The 18,708-nt window shown below is 37.4% G+C and overlaps 1 pseudogene; it reads right to left on the reverse strand.

The window, feature by feature from the left end:
• Positions 1-16,699: 16,699 nt before the first annotated feature.
• Positions 16,700-17,687, reverse strand: LOC133049103 (cyclin-G2-like; annotated as a pseudogene).
• Positions 17,688-18,708: the final 1,021 nt, after the last annotated feature.

Consider the following 18,708-nt stretch of genomic DNA (forward strand, 5'->3'; position numbering starts at 1 on the left):
CATTTGTCACAATGAACTAATAATGATTATTATTACTAGCTAAAGTCTATATTTTATTCATATTTCCTTAGTTTTTAACTAATGTCTTTTTTGTTGCAGGATTCTATCCAGAATGCGAATTATATTTAGTTATTATATTCACTTAAGTTCATTGTGACTGATATTTCTTAAGTTTTCCTATTTTTGCATGACTTTTACAGTTTTGGGAGTACTGGTGAGATATTTTGTAAAATGTCTCTCGATTTGGATTCTTCTGATTCATTTTTCTAATGATTTGGCTGAGGTTATAGGTTTTTAGGAGGAAAAAAAAGTGAAGTCCCATTGTCACCCCGTCATATCAGTGGTAAAACAATCAACATGTCTTATCACTGTCCATGTTAACCTTGACCCCCTCAGCTGAGGTAGTCTGTGTCAGATTTTTCCACTGTAAAGTTACTCTTTTTTTTCCCCTCCCATTTCCATATCGTATTCTTTGGCAGGCACTATGACAGATCACACTTAAGAAGTGGAGGATTATGTCCCAACTCCTTGAGGACAGAGCATAGTTACTTGAAATCTTCTGCTTGAAAAATTTACCTATTGTCCTCTTTTCTTTATTGATTTATTTATATCCATATGGCTCATGGACATTTCATAGCTTGGGTTATAATGTAATAGTTATTTATTTATTTTTTTGCTCAAATTGTTCTGGCTTTGGCCATTACAAACTACCATCACTGTGGAGCTTTGGGTTGTGTTTCTGAAAAGAAGTCAGCCATGATTCTTCTACTTATTGCTCTATAGTAAGATTCGCCCACCTCTTCTTCTTGGATATTTTCAACATTTTCTTTTGATTTTCTGAGGTTTGAATATGATATGCCCAAATGTGGATTCTTAATATGTATCCTGCTCTGTATTCTATAAACTTCCTGGATCTATGGTGATTGTCATTAATTTTGAAAAATTCTCCAAGATGATTACTTTAAATATTTCTCCTGCTTTGTTTTCTTTTTCTCCTTCTGCTTTTCCAATTACAAGTATGTTATATTTTTTTGAAGTTGTTTCACAGTCTTAAATGTTCTTCCTGTTTTTTTATTGTTCTTTTTCACTGTGAATTTCAGTTTGGGAGGTTTTGTGTACCTGTAATCACTAACATAAAGAAACAATGATACATTATCTTGAGACATCTGGTTGCAGCATACCCATAGAAAAGAACTGGCAGTATAAATTTAGTCATTTGTGTTTTCAGGTAACACCTGTTCCATTTATCATTGCATTCTTTTCTATTTAATTTGTGCTTAATCGTTCAGTCATATCTGACTCTTTGCGACCCCATGGACTGTAGCCCGCCAGGCTCCTCTCTCCATGGTGATTCTCCAGGCTAGAACACTGGAGTGACTTGCCACTCCCTCCTCCAGGGGATCTTCCCAACCCAGGGATCGAACCCCAGTCTCCCACATTGCAGGCAGATTCTTTACCATCTGAGTCTCAAGGGAAGTCCCTATTTAATTTAGGAGGATAAAAATACTAATACATTGCCAGTATTCTGTATAATCCAATACACAGTTTTTTCCTTTGATTGCATTTTCAAAATCCAGCAGGCATATTTTTAATTTCCAAATATACTTCTTGCATCTAAAATGACTCCTTACTCTAGTTTTCTTGAACTTTAAGACATTTATATATTTCTCAAAGTTTCTCTTTCTTATAAGTATGTTTATTTTATATGGGGGCATTTGTTCTGCTTACTCATAATAGTCTCAATTTAAAGTGTATAGTTTTCAATGTATCAGTCAACTTTTTGGTTTACCTAACCCTAGAGAGGGAAGCTTATGTTTGAATAATGTTGAGATTGAGATGAATTGTAAGAAATTGAATAAATCCCTGTGCAAATCATAAAAGCAAGAAAAGAAAAACATAGGTTTATGATCATTTTACTTTGGAAGATTAGTGATCAAGGACATTATAGTTGGATGCAGTCATAGCATGAATTGTCTGTTCTTTGCTGAAGAGTTTCTCCACTGTAATTATGGAGTAGTCCCAGCACTTTTCAAGAAATTCTTCTCACTGGTTTGACAGCTCTCACTGGGCACCAGCCTCAGCTGTCTCCCTGATTTAGTTGAAAGTGTAATATGAGAATAAGCCGTACAGCAGGTTTCTTTCCCTGCATAAACTCTGGCATCCAGAAAATTTCTGGTGGTATGTTTAATTAGGACCAAGTTATACTTCTTACCAACTGCTCTGCAACCCACACTTTATCCAGCACATGCCATTCAAACGTAGGCAATGGTAATAATTTTTTCAGTTCTAAGATATGCTTCAGTCTTATATGCAGTAAATATGGGGTGATATGGCTTCTCTCTATATTCTCATCTCTTCTGTGGCCTGCAGACTTCTCAAATCTTTGAAACAAGAACCACATTCTTTTCCAAGTTTCATTGTTGATCCATATTTTTCACTATATTATATTCCCTTGGTAATTTAATGATTTTTATGAGAGAATAATGGTACATGTCTTAAAAAGTGAGGGTTATTATTTTTTACTTTTATTATCTATATTTAAAGTTTTAAGCCAATTAAATGCCACCAATCACAAATGTTATATTCATCTAAATTTTACCACAGTGAAGTCCTCTCTCTTGATTTCCTCTAACTGCTTTTGAGATTTTCTCCTTACCTGGTTTTCAGCAATTGGATTAGTGTCGATTTCTTAAAGGTTTCCCAGGTGATCTAGTGATGAAGAATCTGCCTGCCAAAGAAGGAGACAAAAAAGACTGCAGCTTCAGTCACTGGGTTGAGAAGATCCCCTGGAGGAGGAAATGGCAATTTACTCCAGTATTCTTGCCTGGGAAAATCCCATGTAGGAGCCTGGCAGGCTACAGCCCATGGGGGTCGCAAAAGAGTTGGCCACGACTGAGCACAGTTCTAATGAGGTGGATGAAACTGGAGCCCATTATACAGAGTGAAGTAAGCCAGAAAGATAAACACCAATACAGTATACTAACACATATATATGGAATTTAGAAAGATGGTAACAATAACCCTATATGCAAGACAGAAAAAGAGACACAGATGTACAGGACAGACTTTTGTACTCTATGGGAGAAGGCAAGGGTGGGATGATCTGAGAGAACAGCATTGAAACATGTATATTATCAAGTGTGAAAAAGATCGCCAGCCCAGGTTGGATGCATGAGACAAGTGCTCGGGGCTGGTGCACTGGGAAGACCCAGAGGGATGGGATGGGGAGGGAGGTGGGAGGGGGGATCAGGATGGGGAACACATGTAAATCCATGGCTGACTCATGTCAATGTATGGCAAAAACCACTACAATACTGTAAAGTAATTAACTAGCCTCCAACTAATAAAAATAAATGAAAAAAAAAAAAACATTGTTTGGAGTTTGTTGATATTCTTGAGTCTGCAGATTTGTAGTCTTTCACAAACTTGGAAAAATTGTCAGTTTGTTATTTGAAAGTTTTTCTCTCATCCCCTGTCTTTCTTTTCTCCTTTTGAGGCCACAATTGCATGTACATTAGACTGTCTGATATCATTCCATAGGTCAATGATGCTTTGTTCATTTCTTTTCTCTTTTTTGTGTCTGTGCATAATTTTGTATAATTTCTATAGCTCTGTGTTCAGGTTCACTGTTTTTCTGCTGTGTCTGATTTAATATGAACATTATCTGTCTTAGTCTTCTCAGGATGCTAGATAGTAAAAATACCATAGACGATTGTCTTAAACAACAGATATTTATTTCTCCTAGTTTTAGAGGCTGGGAAGTCCAAGATCAAGACACTGGAATATTTGTCTACTGACAGCCCACTTCCTAATTCACAGATGGCCCTAATGTGGTAACTAGGGCATTGGAGCACTCTGGGGTCTCTTTTCTAAGGAAACTAACTGTTTTTTATAAGGGTTTCACCCTCATGACTTAATCATCTTCTGAGGGACCCACCTCCAAATATCGTTACATTTAGCATTAAGATTCAGATATATGAATTTGCGGAGAAAACAGACAGTTAGCCTATATTATGATCTATTTTATTTTTCATCTCAGATACTGTATTTTTATCTCAAATAGATAATTTAAGTATTTTAATTCAATTTGATTTACTTCTTTTTAAGTGCTCGGGCCTGGTGCACTGGGAAGACCCAGAGGGATCGGGTAGAGAGGGAGGTGGGAGGGGGGATCGGGATGGGGAATACATGTAAATCCATGGCTGATTCATGTCAATGTATGGCAAAAACCACTACAATATTGTAAAGTAATTAGCCTCCAACTAATAAAAATAAATGGAAAAAAAAAAAAAAACTGAGGATAAGCAACCAGTAAGTTAGGGAGAAAGTCAATGAAGTACAGTGTCCTGAAAATTAAATTTTTAAAAACTGAAAAAAAAAAAAATAAATATTAAAAAAAAAATCCAATTTAAGTCTTTGTGTTTTTCAGTTGTCTCTTTTTCATGACCATGTTTTTCTCTACCTTCTTGTCCATATGGGTTGTATCGATAATTAAAATAGCTGTTGTGATGTGCTTCTCTACTAATTCCTTCATCTCTTCAATTTCAGAGCTGGTTCTAGAGAGTGATTAAAATTCTCTTTGCGTTAATTCAATTCCAATATGTCTTTTAAGAACCTCAAACAAAAAATTATCAGAGTCAGTTATTCAGGTGAGATTGGGTGCATTCAGGGTGGTATGGCCATAAATGAAGCCAATCATTCATAGTAACCAGAAACTAGAAAATAATCCAAATGGATAGTCAAATTTCTGTATATTTATTCAATAAAATACTATTTGGTAATAAAAGGAAGCAAACTGCCAATATACCAAAAACAGAATTTCACAGATACATGTTGAGTGAACAGATCAGAAAAATCTTTCAGAGTAGATATAGTAAAATTCTATTCAATGAATTTCTACAGCACAGAAATCTAACCTATGGTGCTAGGAATCAGAACAATAGTGGTGAGCAGGAAGCACGGGAGATGGGATCAACTGGAAGGGGATAGAAAGGAACTTTCTTTGGTGATATAATTGAACTCTACAATGATTAGAATGTTTGTCACATGGATTTACATGTTTGCCAGTTCATCTAAAGTACTCTTTAAATCTGTGCATTTCACTGTAGTTAAAGTATAGCTCAATTTAAAATGTTATAGAAATTGCACTTAAAAGAAATAGTTCAAAAGGTACAAACAAAATAAAATGAAAAAATTGCAGCCTACAATACAAAGAGTCAAAATCATAACTATCAGGAAATTTGGAGACTCGATAAGGAAAAGATGCCTCTCTTAAAGAGGTAAGGAAAAAGAATAAAAACATGTATTTTTCCAAATAAGTTAAAATTACATGTAGGATGGTAAACTCCCTTGGTAACTGGAGAAATGAAATTTTAGATCACATTGAGATATATATGTTTTTACCTTTCAGATGTGTTCATTTATTATAAATATCACATAGTTTCATATTTCAATACTGTAAGCCCCCTACATACAAACCTTCAAGTTGCAAACTTCCGAAGATGCGGGTATCCACTCCATCGATGTCAGCATGAGTGAAACTGCAGCTCGCCCTCTGTCTCCTAACTGCTGACAATTCTTCAGCTCTGCCATGTCCCACCTCCTCTCACTTCTCTAGTCACTAACTTTTGCTTTTCACTAAGTGCCAGTCCTGTATGCCAGCTATTGTACTGGGCCACTGGACTTTTCAAAGTACTATACTGGAAGATTAAAAATGTTTTCTTTATTTTTTACGTTTGTTTTCTTATGTTTATTTGTGTGAAAAGTATTATAAATCTATTACAATACAGTAATATATAGCCAATTGTGTCCGTCAGGCACCTAGGCTAACTTTGTTGGACTTAGGAACAAATTGGACTTACAAACATGTTTTCAAAATGGAACTCATTTGTATGAAGGGGCTTACTATACTTTTTGTATGGTAGACCCTCAAATAGATGGTGAACGAATAAAATAATGTTAATTTAATTTAAATAGCCCATGTTTAAATTAATTAATGTTAAAAGTAAATTTTACACTTTTAATTTAAAAACTGGAATACATCCTTACAATTTAACAGTAAAACAAGTATCAAATTATATGACAGCCAAACAAAACTGTAACAGAAGTATGAATTTCAGAGCTTTCATTACTTTATTTTTTTTTTTTTTAATTAGTTGGAGGCTAATCACTTCACATCATTTCAGTGGGTTTTGTCATACATTGATATGAATCAGCCATGGATCTACACGTATTCCCCATCCCGATCCCCGCTCCCACCTCCCTCTCCACCCGATTCCTCTGGGTCCTCCCAGTGCACCAGGCCGGAGCACTTGTCTCATGCATCCCACCTGGGCTGGCGATCTGTTTCACCATAGATAGTATACATGCTGTTCTTTTGAAGTATCCCACCCTCACATTCTCCCACAGAGTTCAAAAGTCTGTTCTGTATTTCTGTGTCTCTTTTTCTGTTTTGCATATAGGGTTATCGTTACCATCTTTCTAAATTCCATATATATGTGTTAGTATGCTGTAATGTTCTTTATCTTTCTGGCTTACTTCACTCTGTATAAGGGGCTCCAGTTTCATCCATCTCATTAGGACTGGTTCAAATGAATTCTTTTTAATGGCTGAGTAATATTCCATGGTGTGTATGTACCACAGCTTCCTTATCCATTCATCTGCTGATGGGCATCTAGGTTGCTTCCATGTCCTGGCTATTATAAACAGTGCTGCGATGAACATTGGGGTGCACGTGTCTCAGATCTGCTTTCCTCAGTGTATGCCCAGAAGTGGGATTGCTGGGTCATATGGCAGTTCTATTTCCAGTTTTTTAAGAAATCTCCACACTGTTTTCCATAGCGGCTGTACTAGTTTGCATTCCCACCAACAGTGTAAGAGGGTTCCCTTTTCTCCACAACCTCTCCAGCATTTATTGCTTGTAGACTTTTGGATAGCATTACTTTAAATAATAAAAATAAGTTAAAAACAATTATAAAAAGTGAACAAAAAAATTATAAATAATTTACTTAAAGACAATAACAGGATTGATATCAAGAACTGATTCTTTGAGGCAGTAACAGTAAAATTAAAAATTCAATGGTAAACCTTATAAAAAAAGAAATATAAACATAAATAAAATAATACTGAAGATGTGAAGTGAAGTGAAAGTCACTCAGTCATGTCCGACTCTTTGTGACCCAATGGACTATACAGTCCATGGAATTCTCCAGGCCTGAATACTGGAGTGGGTAGCCTTTCCCTTCTCCAGAAGATCTTGCCAAACCAGGGGTTGAACCCAGGTCTCCGCATTGCAGGCAGATGCTTTACCAGCTGAGTGACAAGGGAAGCCTACAATACTGAAGAGATTGTAAATTATAAGAAATACACTGTTCACATTTGAATCTAAAAAATTTCAAGTAGATTTACTTTTAATTATCATATGTTAATTTTAAATGATAAATTTCAAATGATAGTTTTAAATTGTCAAATGTTTCTGAAGAAAAATCAGAAAATTTGAAGATAAAAATAATCAAGGATGATAATGAAAAGCTAAAAAACCCCAAAGAGTGAAGAATAAAACTATGGAAGTTTACTGAAGACCCAAAAGATCTGGAAAAGGAGGAGATACATCATGTATCATGAGGAGCAAATAAACCTATGTTTAAATATCACCTCAACCAATGACAAAAGAAATTAACCAAGAACTAATTCTAAAGTTCATAAAAAGAATAAAGTAGGAATTCTATGAAAAATATAGCTATAACTTTTTTTAATTAATGAAAAAGGACTTGAATGACATAAGTTAAAATATATCACAGACAGCATCCATAAATAGACCTACATTTCTGTTTTAATTTAGTTTGTGGTGAATATAGCATTTCAAGTAAAAATGAAAATATGGACTATTTTATTACTAGTGTTTTAACAACTGGATATGCATCTTTAAAAAATAGAATAGGCCTGTGTGCCTGTGTAAATTCCAGGTTAATTTCATTAATACTACAAAAGTCATAGAAGAAAATACAGTTAATATCAGTAAGGATATTTTCTAAGTCAAATACAAAAGCCAAATTAAAAGACCAACAGATTTTATTTCATATAAATGAAAGTCTCCCTAAAACAAAATAAATTATAAATAATGTTAAAATTTCAGGGAAGTTCTGGGAAAAAATTTTTTACCTCGTATTACTGAGAAAGATTATTAACCAGAATATACAGAGTTCCTAAAGTCAATTAAAAAAAATAAATAATGGGCAAGATATAAAGAAACAAGTCACAAAGGATGATAGTTGCAAATGTCTACATAAATATATGTATAAGGTTGTTGAACCTGATTAGTTATAAGAAAATGCAAATTAAAAGGAATTGTTTTTCATAAGTTTGACAAGAATCACAGTGATGATATCATGCCCTGGCAAGTATACAAGAAATAGTACTTTCGTACACTTTTAGTGGGAGTATAAATTGAAGAAACCATTCTGGAAAACAAGTTGACAGTCTATCAAAATAAAATTGTACATTTCCATTGACTCAGCAGTTCTATTTCTAAGAAACAATTCAAGGGAAATATTAACAGAAGAGCATCAAAATGTACATAGTAGAATGATTTCTTTGTTGTGGTAGTGAAAATTGGAAATCTGAATGTCCATCAATAAATTATTTTTACAATATTTTAATTATACAACTTTTTAAATGAACAAGATAATTTTATGTACTTATACAAACCCTTACCCCAACTCTATAAAAATAGAAGTTACAAGATACAAAGACTGAAGATCAAAGTATAAATTTCCATCTGATAGAAGTTCCAGAAAGAAAAAAATAAGACAATAGAGAGGAAAAACTTAAAGATACCACATCAGTCAGTTCAGTCACTCAGTCATGTCCCACTTTTTGCAACCCCATGGACTGCAACATGCCAGGCTTCCCTGTCCATCACCAACTCCCAGAGTTTGCTCAAACTCATGTCCATTGAGTCGGTGATGCCATCCAACCATCTCATCCTCTGCCTCCCTCTTCTCCATTTGCCTTCAATCTTTCCCAACATCAGGGTCTTTTCCAATGAGTTGGCTCTTGGCATCAGGTGGCCAGAGTACTGGAAATTTTGCATCAGTCCTTCCAATAAACATTCAGGGTTGACTGGTTTGATCTCTTGCAGACCTTTAGGATTGACTGGTTTGGTCTCCCTGCAGACCAAGGGACTCTCAAGGGTCTTCAGCACCACAATTCAAAAGAATCAATTTTCTTGGTGCTCAGTCTTCTTTATGGTCCATAAGAAAGCATCTATTCTCCAAAAAAAAACAAAAACAAAAACCTCTAAATGCTCTATTATTTTATTTTTCACATTTTTAATCTATCTCTATATCTGAAAATCTCTAAACTTGAGCCATATATTTGCCTAAAATGCTCTTTAAATCAATCATATATTCTTTTATTGTTAGTTTTTATTGAAGGATAATTGCTTTACAGAATTTTGTTGTTTTCTGTCAAACCTCAACATGAATCAGCCATAGGTGTACATACATCCCCTCCCTTTTGAACCTCCCTCCCATCTCCCACCCCATCACACCCCTCTAGATTGATACTAGATTAATCATATATTCTTATAGCTTCTCTATATTATTGATTTCCAAATTAAAATCTGTTTTTTCATCTGGATATTTATGCTTTCATAGCATTCTACTACCTCAAACTCAACATAAATCAATTGAATCTCATTATCTTCTATCCCAAAACATCTCCCATTGCCAATTGGCATCTCTGGATACATTGCTATCCCAATGGACTTTAAAAAAAAAGATTCATATGTTTTGCTCTTTTGCTCTTTTCCTTCTCTGATCAATCACATCAACTCCCATAAATTCACATCTGTGTTAATTTCCTATTGTTTTAATAAAGTATTGAAAACTTAGGGCTTAAAACAACATCAATTTATTATCTTACAGTTTTAGAGGACAGACGTCTGAAATGGTGCCAATAGGGCTGCATTCCTTCAGTTCAGTTCAGTTGAGCTGCTCAGTCCTGTCCAACTCTTTGCAACCCCACGGACTGCAGGACGCCAGGCCTCCCTGTCCATCACCAACTCCCAGAGTTTACTCAAATTCATGCCCATTGAGTCAGTGATGCCATCCAGCCATGTCATCCTCTGTCGTCCCCTTCTCCTCCCGCCTTCAAACTTTCCCAGCATCAGGGAAATCTTTTTCCCTGATGATGAGTCAGCTCTTCGCATGAGGTGACCAAAGTATTGGAGTTTCAGCTTCAGCATCAGTCCTTCCAATGAACACCCAGGACTGATCTCTTTCAGGATGGACTGGGTGGATCTCCTTGCAGTCCAAGGGACTCTCAAGAGTCTTCTCTAACACCACAGTTCAAAAGCATCAATTTTTCAGCACTCAGCTTTCTTCACAGTCCAACTCTCACATCCATACATGACCACTGGAAAAACCATAGCCTTGACTAGACTGACCTTTGTTGGCAAAGTGTTGTCTCTGCTTTTTAATATGCTGTCTAGGTTAGTCATCACTTTTCATCCAAGGAGTAAGCGTCTTTTAATTTCATGGCTGCAATCACCAGCTGCAGTGATTTTGGAGCCCCCCAAAAATAAAGTCTGACACTGTTTCCACTGCGTCCCCATCTATTTCCCATGAGGTGATGGGACCAGATGTCATGATCTTAGTTTTCTGAATGTTGAGCATTAAGCCAGCTTTTCACTCTCCTCTTTCACTTTCAAGTTCAAGGGAAGGATTCAGTTTTTGACCTTTTCCATCTTCTGCAGGCTACCCACATTCCTTAGGTCAAGGTCCCTTCTAACTTCAAAGCCAGCAATGACTAATTGAATCAGTTTTATGTCGCCTTTTCTCTAGTTCTCTTTTTTTCTGTCTCCTTCTTCCTTAATGACCCTTTAGATTACACTAAACCCACCTGGATAATCCAGAATAATTTTCTACATTAGCTGATTAGCAATCTTAATTGCAATCTCAACCTTAATTTCCCCGTCAGCTGGTAACATTCACAGATTCTGGAAATTAGGATTTGGACATCTCTTTATGTCCAAATCATTATTCTATCGATCACATTATCTAATCCAAGTCAATTCAAATATCACCTCACCCTCCCTTCTTTGGTCTCCTCCCCTTATTTCATAATTCAGGAAAAATTCTGTGTAAATTTCTTTCACTTCCAAGCACTCCTGGGAGTCCCACCAGCTCCCTTACATGTGCTTAAACCAAGTCATATTTTTTAACGTTTCCCCAGTACTGTTATCTCTCTTTTCTTCCTCAACCTTGTTCGTTAAATGCAAGCATGTCTTCTTGGTAGTGATGCAGCCTCGGAGGTTCACTTTCCAGCCTTGCCCACCCTTTCTGCTGATGCTCCAGCAGTGGCAATGAAGTCCCAGAAACAACAAATCTTTGAATTGAGGGATAATACCCCTTTCCACGTTTTGTATTATGTTCTGCTAAAGGATAACACAGCAGAGGTACTTGTTCCCATCTTAGAGACTTTAAAAAAAAAAAAAAAGTTTTACTTTAAAATATAGATGTATGGAGGAGACAAATCTAACTGGCAGAAATTGTGTGTGCTGAGCATCATTATGCCCCAGAGATGACAGACGCCTGGTTTGGGTTCTGATTACAGACTGAGTCACTGACTCCCTTATCTGTCTGGTTGAGTTCTCATCCAAGAAGCCTCCTCAGTTGGGCTGGCTAGACTCTGGGAGACCTAATCAGCAGCATACAGAGCAGATCTGAAACCAGTGGTGGAAACAGTCTGGCTTAAATGCAGTCAGCTCTCACACCGATCCCTTCTTTACTTTGCCGTAATCACAAAACCTGCCCCATGAGGGAGGTTTACTTAATATTTAGATAATTGCAATAGCCACAGCCATCACCCTATTGTCTATATATAATCCTCTCCCATCCAACATGACATCATGGATTAAGATTCCTAAATCAGTGCTAGTTTTCTATTTGAGGATTTGTAGAATTTATCTGTTACTGTTTAGACAAAAGTCCAATCTATCATATAAATATCTTCCTTATATTTATAATATGACTTCCATTATTTTATTGTTAGCTATTGCCTTTCTTCATTCTAGTCCTTAGTCACACACTTTCCTTTTCAAATTGTCTAAGTCACATCATATTTAAGTATCCACAACAAGTCCGCACTTCCTTTCAATACAGTTGTGAAATTTTCTAGGGCAATTCTTTCTAAAAACTTGGTAAATCAGTTGATATTTAAATGATTGAAAAAGTTTCAATTTTGTTTAATATATGTCACCTGATGCTTTATTGTACTTCAGTGAGAATAGTATCTCTTAAAAGTAAAAATTAAATAATTCATCCAAGAGTTGGCATTATTTTATTATTGCTCCCCCAGGCTAGCAAACCGCTGATAACAGCCCCAGGTGTTACTCTGTCCTTTCTTGCTGACTTAATAATTCAGGTTAAGTCTCATCCTGATATCCTCAAAAACCCAATTTGGCGGTTCTATTATTTCCTGTCTGTACCCAGTACCCTTAGCAAGTCTCCTTTCCTGAGGCCACTGCCTGCCCTTTTAGAAAAAATTTCCTTTTATCCATTTCTCTAAACCCACAATATTTTTCAACTGGCTTGCCTTTAGTCCTTCCGGAAATGACTGCAGCTCTTTCAAGCTAGGGCAAAAATATACTTCTTGAAATTCCAAAATTTCTCATAAAAAGATTTTTTATTTCACCATTTACAGCCACACCAGGTCAAATTGCTGAGAAATGATTATTAATAAATCATGAAATTAGTTTATCGGAAGATAATGTGATCACGTTCACTGACAGGGAAAACAGGGACTATAATTCAATATCCAGTAACATTTAAGGAAGGAAGTATTTTTCACAAAGCTTTCTGGTTGAAAAATGCTGCATAATTTTAAGATAACAGAATCATTTTTGGAACAGGGGGAAAAAGCTTCAAGAGTTCTGAGGTATGTCTTTACTCATGCATTTTTAGAGATCTTTCATGAGGATGAAATAACCCTTATGGAGGAAAAAAATACCAGTGTTGCTGTAACTGTTGTTAAAAGCAAATAGTACCAACAAAAGAACCATGACTTAAGACACTGTGGACAGAAGGCCGAAAGATCTGATATTTGGGCACTTTAATGGTAAACTTGCTGAGAAACTTGTTACCTGTTTGCATGTACTGCCCTACTGTCTGTCCTAAAGAGGTTGAAAAGCACTGTGAAAACCAGTTTTTTAAAAAGGAAAGATCGTGTTTTGGGGGCTTCTTCACTGTCAGCCTCTGACTTGACGGAAAAGAGTTACTGGGCTTAAGTAAGTCATCTTGTCACCATTTCAGTTAAATATAAGACACAAGGAAGGTTGTGGTGAAGGGACTGACTCTAACACCATGAAAAAGCCCTGGATGGATGCATGAGACAAGTGCTCGGGCCTGGTGCACTGGGAAGACCCAGAGGGATTGGGTGGAGAAGGAGGTGGGAGGGGGGATCGGGATGGGGAATACGTGTAACTCCATGGCTGATTCATATCAATGTATGACAAAACCCACTGAAATGTTGTGAAGTAATTAGCCTCCAACTAATAAAAAATAAAGAAAAAAAGAAAAAGCCCTGGATGTATATTATCTATAGTGAAACAGATCACCAGCCCAGGTGGGATGCATGAGACAAGTGCTCGGGCCTGGTGCACTGGGAAGACCCAGAGGAATCGGGTGGAGAGGGAGGTGGGAGGGGGGATCGGGATGGGGAATACATGTAACTCCATGGCTGATTCATGTCAATGTATGACAAAAACCACTACAATATTGTAAAGTAATTAGCCTCCAACTGATCAAAATAAATGAAAAAAAAAAAAAAGCCCATAGTGAGAAAAAGCCCTGGATTTTTCAGCACTCTTAAAACTGGTTGAAATCTCCTCCCCATGTAGTCCTCACTACATGCCTCAGACAAGCAGAGTACAGTACTGCCTGCACACAAATGACTTTTGCAAAAGTTAAAATGGAAAATATCCAAGAACAATCACATGTGTACAATCCTCATTCCTATTTTTCTTAATCACTGAAAAATGACAACATCCCGCACTTTCTCCTCTGTTCTTTTCCTGGGCTCCTGCACTATTACTATTTTCAAATTTCTTTTCCTGATCTCTCTGTTAAACAACCCAACACCCACCCTATTCGTTGCCATGCAAGATTCCTTTCTGTGGATAATGAATGCCTTGTGTTCTTTTCTTTTCTTTCAGGGTCTCCCCCTCCCTTTACCTCCTAGATAATTTTAAAGTTTTTTTCCCACATAGATGACAGTGAAAAAGAGAATCTTTGAATAACCAGAGGACTAGCTCAAAGCAGCAGTTCAGAAGTGTAAATTTTCTTTGACATTTGCTGTTTTATCATTAACATGTACATAAATTTGGCATCCTACTTCAGAATGGATCTGAGTTTCTGTTACTCTGAGGTGTATGACATTGTTTGCCAAGCATGGAAACTTGCTTCAAGACGTGCTAAGCCGCTTCAGTCGCATCCGACTCTTTCTGACCCCATAGACTGTAGGCTGCCCAGCTCCTCTGTCCATGGGATTCTCCAGGCTAGAATACTGGGTGGGTTGCTATGTCTTCCTCTAGGGCATCTTCCTTACCCAGGGTTCAAACCCTCATCTTTTATGTCCCCAGCATTGGCCACTAATGCCACCTGCTACAGAAAGACAGACCTTGATTAATTATGACTTTCAGGATTCCTATAAGCCTCTCTGTTGAAAGCTACTCTTTTCCCCATATTCACAGGTAAGTGGATATTAAGAGACAGGGAGGTGACATTTCCCTGATTCCCTAATTCTTCTTCCTGACCTTTACTCTTCCATCTGACTACAGAAATCCATCCTCATTTAAGGCTATTTATCATATACCATCCTTGTTGAGGTCATTTCATTGAATGTAGCCTTTTGGATCTGGATCACAGTCTTTTTCTGCAATATTTTGTCATAATTCTCCAAGATTTTAGTGTTCATGTAGACAAAAGGTGGCATCCTGACTTCAAATTCCCTAGACCTCTTTCACCTTATCCTTTCCTCCTCTGCACTACAGCCTTTCTCCAAAGAGCACATGTTGATAGTTCACTCAGAAATTTTGAAGTTCCATATTCTATACTTTGCAAACAATTTTTTTCCCCTCTCTCATACTATCCTTCCCACCAAATCTGCACAACAATTTCCACAAAACCTCCAGTACCTGGATTCCCCATTTTGGATTTATCAGTTCAATCCTGGGCTACGCTTCTTTCTTACTGACCTTGAACTTCAGGGTTGTTTGTCTAAAGTTCAACATCATCAGCAACCTGTAAAACCCAAACCCTGGAGCAGTGACACTTCACCTTTTTTGTTTTTACATTTTTTTTTCATTTTTTTAAATGTTTATTAGTTGGAGGCTAATTACTTTACAATATTATAGTGGGTTTTGTCATACATTGACATGAATCAGCCATGGATTTACATGTATTCCCCATCCCGATCCCCCCTCCCACCTCCCTCTCTACCCGATCCCTCTGGGTCTTCCCAGTGCACCAGGCCTGAGCACTTGTCTCATTCATCCAACCTGGGCTGATGATCTGTTTCACCCTAGATAATATACATGTTTCGATGCTGTTCTCTCAAAACATCCCACCCTCGCCTTCTCCCACAGAGTCCAAAAGTCTGTTCTATACATCTGTGTCTCTTTTTCTGTTTTGCATATAGGGTTATCATTACCATCTTTCTAAATCCCATATATATGTGTCAGTATGCTGTAATGTTCTTTATCTTTCTGGCTTACTTCACTCTGTATAATGGGCTCCAGTTTCATCCATCTCATTAGAACTGATTCAATTGAATTCCTTTTAATGGTTGAGTAATATTCCATTATTTTGATATTTGAGAATACCAGATAAAAATCTCCTAATTCTTTGATTTGACACTACTTTAAATTCATGGTTTTCAGCCTTGACTGGAACCTCAGGATCACGCTCAGTACTCATCCTTGTTCCCTCCACCTTTCCCCTCAAAACATACTTCAGAACTTGCACTTCCCTCAAAACTCATCTTCACTCAGACTCTATTCTCAGCAGATTTCAGTCTTCTACTTGATATTTCATCAGGGGAAAAAAGATCCTCTCTGACTCCCTATATCCTTACTGATGAAATATGCTATCCATATGGAAAAATAGCTAAAAATTATTTAAATCAAAGAAAAAAGTGAAAGTGTCAACACTTAAATTATTTTCAATCATTTGAGGAGTAGGGTCCTAAACCATTTAATGGGGGGCTTCTCATGGCACTAGTGATAAAGAACCTGCCTGCCAATGCAGGAGATGTAAGAGATGTGGGTTTGATACCTGGTCAGGAAGATCCCCTGGAGAAGAAATTGGCAACCCACTCCAGTATTCTTGCCTGGAGAATCCCCATAGACAGAGTAGCCTGGCAGGCTACAGTCTATGGAGTTGCAAAGAGTCGGACACAACTTAACAAGTAAACCACCACCAACAACCCATTTGATAGCTTAAAATATGAAAATAGACCAGATCTGATTTGAATAATTATTGACAAGAGGTGTTTCCATCTTTGTATTCCTGCCTATGTAGGGACCGGACCAAAAACTACCTACTTTCCTATTTATTACTCATAAGTTATATGTATACTTTGAAGTCTGACCCAGTGCAATTAGATTTCTAAAACAGAAAGCACAGAGACTGTGCCACTTTCAAGTTGAAAAAGACAGCGCGTCTTTGATCACTGACCTGGGGAGAGAACTGCTGAGACCTGATTCCCTGAAACTCACGTCTTCCAAGGCTTCACTTTCACTTTCATCAAGACAACAATCCTCTGGTATTGTTGACAACTCAGGAACATTGTAGTTGCTGTATTAGATGGTCTGGGCTCTGTACCTGGAAGTAATCCAAACCAGTTCCTTGCAACATTCAAGAGAAAATATTCAGCTAGTCTTTTAGAAGATATTTCCCTCCAGTAACAGGACTCAGTATCATTAATTTTTGAATACTTTATAACAAGCCAGAGAAGTTGCAGTAATTTAATGAATTATGTTTCTACTTACGGATTGAAAAGGCACAAAACCAATACAGGTGGCTTTGCTTTTGAAAAGACTACTAGAAAATTGCAAGCTTTAAGCAGAGCTTCCAATTTATCAAAGCTCAATATTTCTTTCCTTTCTGAAATATGAAGTATAATAGTCTTGGGTAAGCAAAAAAAAAGTTTAATAAGCAGTATGTTCCATTTCATAGTTCTGATTTTTTTTCCCAAAATTACTTTTTCCCTTTGTTTTCTGTCAGAAGCAATGCATTTACATTGACTAATCCGGATTACTTCTTGAGTAGATGAAACATTGCATTCTTTTTCAACTATTTTGGCAGCCAGCAAAAACAATAGACTCCAGTGAAAGACAAATTTTAGTGTCCACCTTCATAAAAGCCAAGAATCTGTCCAGAATATTGACAACCAGGATAAAAGTTTATGTGCAAGAATGAAAATTTTAAAAGGTGCTAAAAGCCCTTAAATCTCAACATGTCTCTGTCTTCAACACACCATGTTCTTGTTCTCAGAAGTAGCCTTCAACAGGCTCAGTCATTTTTTTGTGGTTGGAACTTCTGTTCCTGTTGCAGGTAGAGTTTCAGCAGCTCAGAGAGCTGACCTTCTTCCAGACTCCCAAGACCTATGTCCCCCCCATCCTTCATTAGATGGGAGAGGGAGCCTGTGGTCTGGAGAGGGGTGAGCACAGAGGAACAGACGGACTCCACCTGGGTCAGTGACCCAGCAGCTCAACAGTCCCCCAGCAAGCACCCAGCCCGCCCCCGCCTCTGCCGTCTCGCCGTAGCCTCACGGTCAAGCTCGGTGCCACTGTGCATGCCCACCCTCCTACTGGCATCGGCTCCTGCTGCGGACTCTGGTCTCCCAGCAACTCTTCAGCAGAAACTGAAGCAAAGCTCTTCTTGTTCATCATATCTTTAATTTCCAAGGTTAAAAACTGTTCTTTGATTTTCCTTTTTTCATAATATCCCATTTTGTCTCATCAACAAATAACTTTTTTTTCTACCCTTGATGATAAACTATGACTTCCTTTTAGTTCTCTGTTCCATTGGTTGCTTTTGTCCACATTTCTTTTTTTTCTAGTTATTTTTGGCTCTGCTTCTTGAGTGGTCTTTTCTCAAACGTCCAGTGATTATCGACACTCCTTAATATGTGAAAATGAGAAGCTGGTTGGAGGAAGTGTCTAGGTGTGGGTTGGTGGAGGGTATAAACCCTGCTGTCTAACAAAGCAGGAGAAGCAGGCTGCTCGTCCAGCATTTTAATATGTAGATGTTTATATGACGCCACTGTTCTTAGCACTAACAGTCACCCCTACCTTATCCTGTATCTGCTGTCGCTGAATCCAGAGCTCTGTGGCGGAGTTTCTCCAGACTGCACCTGGTGCCCTGAAGGATGGATGTGGTAAGGAAGTTCCCTGACTTCTCAGGGAAGTGCCGGGGAGCAGGCAAGTTCAACCGATGTACAGGTACTAAACCAATCATGTTGCTCATCATACCTCAGTCTTGTTCTAGGCATTCTGCAAGGCAAATTAGATCAGTTCTTGTAGGTACCTCACCTCCTGTAGGCATTGCATTTGGATTTCTGTTTCTTCTATCCAAGTCCATCAAATCTCCCCCAACATTTTGTTGTCTAAACATTTTTCGAAGTCTTTCATCCATACTTGTCTCT

This window comes from Dama dama, chromosome 3 (genome assembly GCF_033118175.1).
Source record: "Dama dama isolate Ldn47 chromosome 3, ASM3311817v1, whole genome shotgun sequence".
Taxonomy (NCBI): Eukaryota; Metazoa; Chordata; class Mammalia; order Artiodactyla; family Cervidae; genus Dama; species Dama dama.